This window comes from Protopterus annectens, chromosome 3.part1, assembly GCF_019279795.1.
Source record: "Protopterus annectens isolate FY-2018-M chromosome 3.part1, PAN1.0, whole genome shotgun sequence".
Taxonomy (NCBI): domain Eukaryota; kingdom Metazoa; phylum Chordata; order Ceratodontiformes; family Protopteridae; genus Protopterus; species Protopterus annectens.
This window is the reverse complement of record NC_056732.1, coordinates 556,822,876-556,831,072: the sequence shown is the minus strand read 5'-3', so window position 1 is coordinate 556,831,072 and position 8,197 is coordinate 556,822,876. Positions and strand designations below refer to the sequence as shown.

Below are 8,197 nucleotides of genomic sequence, written 5' to 3'. Positions count from 1 at the left end.
TAGCCTTGTACCTACCTATGACTTTCACTAGCCTCATGAATATTCATTGCATTCAGCAAGTTAGCTTGAGGGGGCAAATCAACAGTACTGTAACTGTAACTAATACAAACGGAAAATGCATTTAACATTAGCAAGGTACTGTTTATTAAAACAGATTTCTGCATGAAGATAAAAGGTCATTACACGGCATGCAAACGCCCATCCAAACAAATGTTCGGGTATTGTGTTACCAACTGTCCCTCTTCGCAAGGGACAAGTCCCTCTTTGGGCAGTTGTGTCCTGCGAAAAACTATAAAATTGCAAATGTCCTGAGATTTTAGGCTAAAAAATATTTCCAAGTTTTCTTTAATAATCGCATACAACTTATTTTATATCTGAAACACCTAAATGTTATATGAAACAGCATAAGCAACAAATATGAAACAGCATAAGCAATTATTTTTTTAATTTTATTTATAGATTTGTACTAAGCTAAATGCCCTTGTGAGCCATTTTAAGCCTAGCCAATTATCCCTTGCGAGACTTAAACCCTGTACATTGTGTTTGGAAGGCAAACACCTTAACCATTAGGCCACCCTCCCAACCCTCTATATGGGTATGTTTTGCCCCGCAAAATCTCACATTTCTACAAAAAATGTCCCACTCTGGGCTTTTGAAAAGGTTGCAACCCTAAATTGTTGCCACATACCTGAAGATGCTTTACCAAAGTACAAGCAGAAATGAGGCACCGGACACGTTCAATAACATAACAAAATAATTGAATTATATAAAGGTGCATACTTTCTAATACACAACACACCCAGACACCCAAGAAAGCAACATTATCACTATAGACCCACTTCCCCCAAAAAGGATAGGTTAAGAAATGAAATGCAAAATATATACACTAAACTGCAAGTTTTCCAAAACAAAAGGCTGGGGGGGAGGGCAGTCACAGTCAAGAATGCTGCTCATTCTCCTTGTCTGAATCACCGCCTAAGGTATCCATATAATTTTCATGGCACGGCTCAGAACCCTCCTGCTTCACTCCATGGGACATTAAAGCCACTTGGCATGTCGACCTTACACAAGCCACATCCACTTCTGCGCGGAACGACGGGGGGGGGGGGGGGTCTACAATAAAGCCTACTTCTAAATGTTGTTGCGTCTTTCGGCTTTTCTCGGTTAGGGAGGCGCCACAGCGGAACTCCGGTCCGCTAAGGATTGGCAGTAGATTTTTACGTGCCGAGTTGCCGGCCCTGACACAACCTTCAACGAAGGTACGCCCATTCACGCATGCCTCCACACAGAAGACGCTCTAGCTGAGAATCGAACGTCTTACTATTAAGCGACAATGCTACCGCAGCACCACTCCCGCAGTTACTGCCTACTTCTAAATAGTATTCTCAATGTATGTAATTATGTCCCGACTCCCGAGGAGAATTTCTCCCAGGGCCTCCACTGAAAAGAGTTCTGAACGGCCCAGTGTACTTTTCTGGTAAACAAAATGCAAATAAAGGTCAGTAATTTGACAGGCAACAAATTTTATGAAGAACGGAGCAAAAATCTGGACAACTGAACCGCAAGAAATCACTTCCGTTATCCGTCCAACCTGCAGATACCAGTGGAAATATCTTCAAACAAGGCGCTGTACTACCCAAGAAACTTTTTCTCGCAACATTTAACGGTTCAATCAGAGTAACAACCCGAAAAAATACTCTGGGACCGAAAAAATACTCTGGGACCAAAAAAAAAAAAGGCATTCAGATAGTATACTACGTATAGCTCGTGAAAAGTAGGCTTGCCACCCTTCGTGGAGGCTAAAACCTCTCACATCACCCGTACCCCCTCCCATTCAGTTAACAGACTGCGCACAATTAGTGAAGAGGATCTTGGTATAAATTTAGATCATTCAATTTATTAATAAATGCTTCATAAAAAGCCAGTATAGAAGGAGCAATACAAGTTGAGGAGAAGAGTATCAGAAGTCAAACATTTCAGTTTTAAGACGTGCATCTCAGACTTTTCCTGGGGCTAAACCCGTACTTAAATTAACAGTTTAGGAGCCATTTTACTCGCCTGGTTAGTAGAAGAGTATATAGGTGGTGTAAATACAAAACGAATACGTTTGCATACCAACTTCAGAGTAGAAGAAATAAATAATCTCCCCAGATGTTCTAAAAAAACAGAAATATTAAGAAATGGAATGGCACCACAACGGCCTAGTAATCACTTTTATATTGTCAAACGCGTTACGACTCCGTAAACATAAAATATGCACAGTAATACTATCAAACGACCACTACCAACGTAATAACTAATACTTGCATCAAACAACATAAACATTAACTTCCGCATACCCGATGACCTTAGTTTATGTCAGTGATCATGTGATAGCGCTTCTGTTGCTTTCTGACACCGTGCCGTTGTTAAACAGCCAATCAGTGCGTAGACTGCATATTTCGAATGGTGCCAGTAGGTTGGCTGGAGTGGAGAAAACTGAAGTAAAAACAAATGTATACAGATTGTTTTACTGTGGATGAGATTAATTTGCAGGTGGGATTTTTTTCTTCAGAATTCAATATGTATGCAGGGTTTGAAAATTATCCGTTGATAACTGTATATGGATTTGGATGAGTGTTCTTTAACTGCTTTAGTTCATATTTGACATAATTCTTTTTGAGACTGATGGAGAGGTGGAAACTCGTGAGTGTCATTAATTGTTTATTTCTGAAGTTATAAATAGTTCAGTTTTATCTGGGTTTGGGTAAGAGAATTAGCATTTTATAGCACATCGTAATACATCCATCCATGCATGGGAATCCTAGGTACAGTAAAGTAAGCTTGGCTCCACAATACAAGCAGCAGTGTTTGCTTGCACAAAGCGAAGTTGAGTTTTAGAAGTTGTATGATGATTTTTAAAGTTAGACTTTATTGCTTGGCATTGTTGTACGTGCAGTGTTGCTTTGGACAGAAATGGTCAGAAAGGCTCTATTGTGTGTTTAGACAATACTTGTTTCTATTACTGTGCATTTAGTGATTATAGTTGCGTACCCTGTCTGAATGTAAGCATCGGTACTATTCACTCAAGGAGTTAAAAGAATAAGAATGTTTGTATAAATATGCATTTGTTGAAAGTTGACGGTTGTATGACTCTTTTAAAATTAAATTACGGGTTTATTTATTTATTTTTTGACGTGGTGATTTGACATATTGAGTGTGTGTAATGAAGTTGCATAATGGTGTTCCATGAGTACACCACGATATGTTGCTGATTAGTGGTGCTGTTTTATATTACATTTTTCTTAAATTTTGCCGATCTCCCTTGCGTTTCTGTATAAAAGTCTAAGGAGATTAACAGAGATACTAGCCTCCTATTATTACAAAGCATAACATACACTTAGAACTAAATAAATTAGTTGTCAATTTTAGCACTCTGGTGGAAGTCAAATGAATGTCATGACCAGGCTTCTGATTTTCTTTAGAGGGCACAGTTGTAAGTAATGGACTTGCATTTCTGAGAAGGGGGAAACAAGTAAATAAGTGTCCATAGCATTCTGTGCTTTCTGTTGACAGCTTTATGCTCTCTTTTTGAAGTACCAAATCCCTTTTTTAGAAGTTTGTGTGTAATTTCAGTATTTTGTTTTTATTGTCTAGGGATTCAAATGGCAGTTACTACATTATAGTATAGCTGATGTAATGGTTAAGTTCTTCACCCCCAGGCACATGGTTGGATCCTAACCTGTAGCCAATGTCTGTGTGGAGTTGCCATGTTCTCAGTGTGACTTGGGCGGTTGGGGAGGGTGTACCTCCCACCTCAAACCTGACCAAGAATGGAATTGTGGGTAGCAGCACATACTGTAAATGGCTCCTGTTGGGAGTCGAGTTGTATAGACCATCAGCTGTGGTGTGCAGACTGTACACAGTGTCAGCATTAGCCACTTGATGTTGTAGCAGTTGTCTCTAGGTGGTTTGGGTCACAGTTGTCACCAGTAATGAACGTGTGTATTTGTCAGTGATAAGTGGGTTGAGGACCTGGCCTTTCAACCTATGCCAGGGACCCATGTCGCCCCTATTGGCTAGTGTGTGTGCCTGCCTGCCATAAAGCTTAGCAGCCCTGAGTCGTTAAGCTATTGGATGGCCAGTGACCATTTGTGTTACTTGGGTTACCTGAGCTAGTTTTGTTGAGTGAAAACCAGTCATCCTGCCAAACATGAAGTTAGGGTCACTGCACTCAGTATTTGTTCACGGATTGTACACAGCTTGGAAGTGGTGACATAACTGTAAAGAGGAGGCTGGATGTCCTCTGTATCAAGAAAACGACAAGGGACGGCAGAGTAGCAAAGCCACTTGACTTGGGATCCAGAGTCTACTATTTGGGGAGAGGCTTCAGGAGATGATGAAGAATATCATTAGACTTGGTGACAGACTCATGGCTATTATCCTCCAGTGTAAGGATAGGGCAGTTATTTGTAATCTCAGCTTATGCCCCACAGCAAGGTTGTGATAGTGAGGAATAGATTGTGTTCAGCAAGCAGTTTCAGGACTTACTAGATAAAGCAGGACAACTTGTGTTGATAATGGATATATTGGGATAGACAGAATAGGATATGAGGACTTTCTGTGTCCCCATGGGTGGGGCAACAGGAATAAAGAAGGAGAGGCCATGCTAGACTTCTGTCTGGCAGATTGCTTGATGGTGGCCAACAGATGGCTCAACAACTAGAGAGGAGGAAGCTGGCATTCCTAGTCTTGTGAGGAAAATGTGACAAGATTCTAAGAAAGCAGATTTGGCATTCCTTCAGTAGTTCAAATCCCGAAAACATTGGTAGTATTAGTGCAGGTTATGTACAAGGGCCCAATGGCACAAGTACAAACAGTGTTCAGACATAACAGAGGAGTTCCCAGTTGGAGTGGCTGTGCATCAGGGATCAGCTTTGAAGCTACAGCTGTTCATATGGGTGATGGTCTACATTAGCTCAGGTCAGAGGAGGTAGCTCAACAAAGCTGCAGTATGCAAAATATGTGGCATTACAGGCAGACTCTAAACAAGAGCTTCAGCAAGTGATGGGGAATAGAATGCAAAACTGAAGACACTGGATGAAACGGAGTACAGATAATTCAATTATAATAGTAGGAAACTGGGGAAATTAGACTGAGCTGAAAATTGAGATAGAAGGGGAAATAGTGGAACAGGTTAACTGCTTCAGGTGTTCAGGACGGGGGATTGAGGAGAAGGAAGTCTGAATGAGGAGGTCTAAGCTAGAGTCATCAGGGCTGCAGCCACCTGGTACAGAGAGTCAGTGGTTGTGTTTGACAAAAGGATGCCAAAGAAGCTAAAAAGTAAGGCGTACAAAACACTGTTGACACCAGCACTACTGTATAGTACAGAAACCTGGTCAGTGAAGGCAGAGCAATTGAGCAGGCTAGAGGTGCTGGGGATGAAGTGCCTGAGATGCTAGGATGTACACTGCGGGACAGATGGAGAAATGAGGACATCGGAGCAGAAGCCCAAGTAGTTCCAATTGTAAAGAAGGTCAAGGAGGACAGATTATGGTAGTTCAGACACATGTAGGAAAGCAAAAGACAATCTGGTTAAGAAAATCTGAGACAGACGGGAAGAATGCAAGCGGAAAAGAGGGCGTCCGTCAAAGAGATGGCTTGATGGTGTGTGAGAAGACCTGTGACATGCAGGCATGACTGTCAAAGACAGTAGGAGAGTAGCACTAAATTGAGAGAGATGGTAACATTTTAAGTGAGACCCCAACGCCACGGAGAAAATGTGGGTTGATTATACTTTCATTTGTAGTTCAAGCCTTAACTGTACAATTTTTTGTGTTACGCATTTGTAAGGGGATACTCTTAGGTCCTTAACCATCCCATCCTGGCACCATGAATCCTCTTGGCAAAATAAAATCCTTAATATTTAAAGACGTACCAGCAGATCATAAGCCACTGCACTTTTTATTCCCAATTCACTTTTTTCCCTTTGTTTCATTGTAGTCCTCAACTATCCCTACTGTACTACTTAACATTTCTCTTTAATGTTAATAATGTGTTTCCTAATATTTTTCTATACTTTGCCTTCCTGCAGCAATAAACAATTTTAACAAAATTGTCTTCTTTTCCAACCGCTATTTTAAGACCATGTAATGACAAAAATTGCTACTTTCGTATTATCACAACCACATTTCCCAGGTGGCATACTTTATAATGTTTTCTGCCAAACAATGTGTGTTAGTGGAAGAAGGGCGGTGTAAACTGTTAAACGGTATTGGGTCACATTCTTTGGCACATACAAGGAGGAATAATGGCAGGTAGCACCCTTGTCCTAAGTAGACACATGACTGCTGCTTTGCAATTGTCTTTAATGTTAGGAGTCCTCAAACTCGCAACGTTCTGAACAACAGAAGAACAACAGAAGAGGCGCCTTTCAAACCCTGTTAAATGTGTGCCTATGTATGGGAATCATTCACAATCTACAGCAGCACCTGTTGTTCCTGCTGTAAGGGCCTTTTCTGAATACACAACTTCAGAGATGACGCAAGTATGTGTGTGACTCAGGATAACGTTTACCACCTCTGCCCCACAAGTACTGCTATGGAGAAAGGCTGCCCCACGTTACTTACTAGTATTTATTTGCATTATTTCAACTGTTGTGGGGTCAGTATTCGGCATACTTCATTTCCTCTATGAACTTTGGTTCCCAATCTGACTACTAATCATTTAACAAAATGTTCCCCATAAAAATAACGGGTATTCTTCACTGCTTGAGAAGCAGTGGGCATCTTGATCGCATTATTCATGACTTGACGTTTGTAAAGGATGCTATCCCCAAACATGAATTTGCCCTTTATTCCTCTTCCTAACCCTTTAACGATATCAGGGAATAGTACTTAACACTTTACACAACCGTTTTAAAGTTAACAGACATAGTTTGAGTCAAACATGATGAATTATTGCAGGTTGCGATAATACGCAAGTACCAAAAAATTAATCATCTTAATTCTTGGTAACTCTTTTTCCTCACTTGTAATACTGTAGTTTTGTGGATAACTTCCTGCTTTTGTACGCATATCTTTACACATTATTTGCTATGCTATATTTAAATTTGTTTTGTAAATCATGTGTGACGTGCTTCTGCCTTGGTCGGTAATACTTTTATTTGATTCATTTTGTATTCGTAATAAAACACCTCTACCCAGTGGATAGTTTTTGTTTCTCTAGTAGTAAGTGTATTGTAAATCCGTATGACTTAAGTCTTGCTTGTCTATTGTTGCAGTTTTCTGTCCAATCCTTCCCTAAAAATGGGCTTTGTTTAGTTGGATGGCTTGGTCAGCAAAAACATAAATTAAAAATAAATTCATATCATTAAACAGTAGCTGAAGAGGATTACAGAGAATGAGCTCACCTTAGTAAGTATGTTATGTAAATCTGTCATTCTAAAGCTGATTTTATAAATGTAACAAAGTGCATCATTTAAAAAAAAAGTACTTCTAAAACCTATAATATTGCTTATTTTATATATTGTGTAGCATCTAGTTATGGTACTTGCAGGGCAGGGGAACATGAATGTATTTGTAGGCCTTACAAAGTCTCAAAAAAATAGCATGACTGTACTCCTGCATACTGCCATGGTGTGCTACTGCTTAAGTAGGTGAGAAAGTGTTTTTTCTGATGGAGTTTTCCCATTATTGAATAAACTTGAGTTTATATCTGAAGTGCGTGATTTTAGTATAATCGTTTATGCTTGACTGAAATAGTTGAGTTACTGTGCTTTAATCTGAGGAATATCGGCAGAAACTTATTTCAGGAAGATCTTTCTGTGGTTATTAATTGTTTTCCTTTTGCCTTTACTGCAATACCATCATTGGCTTCCCAACACTGGGGTTAAAATGGTACAACTCATGCAGAACTCTTTAGCATGATTGCATCAGCATATTTCCAACAGGTATTGGGCGTGGGACTGTTACCAGTATCTTGGTTACTAATGGAAATATTAGGGGTCTGATCATTTGCTCATTAAGATTTGTGCCTTGGAACTTGCTGTCAAGGTGGATGAGGGAGCATTCATCTTTGCTTCTGAACTGCCAGATCTTCTAGTGATGATTCTGAATCATCTGCTGCTATTACTATAAACAGTTACTGTTCTATAATTTTATTGCTTTTTTCCTGCTGCTCTGATCTTTTACTGCTGTATATATTTTTTATTTTAGCT

At 39.9% G+C, this 8,197-nt stretch overlaps 1 protein-coding gene across 1 annotated transcript in view; it reads left to right on the top strand.

Annotated features, from left to right (window-relative positions):
- The first annotated feature begins 2,423 nt into the window (after positions 1–2,423).
- The window catches only part of SGO1 (shugoshin 1), a 1,219,270-nt gene continuing 1,213,496 nt past the window's right edge, over positions 2,424–8,197 (top strand). Inside the window, exon 1 of the mRNA XM_044066235.1 lies at positions 2,424–2,535. The gene's annotated coding sequence lies outside the window, so the exon portion shown is untranslated. The remainder of the gene's footprint in view (positions 2,536–8,197) is intronic.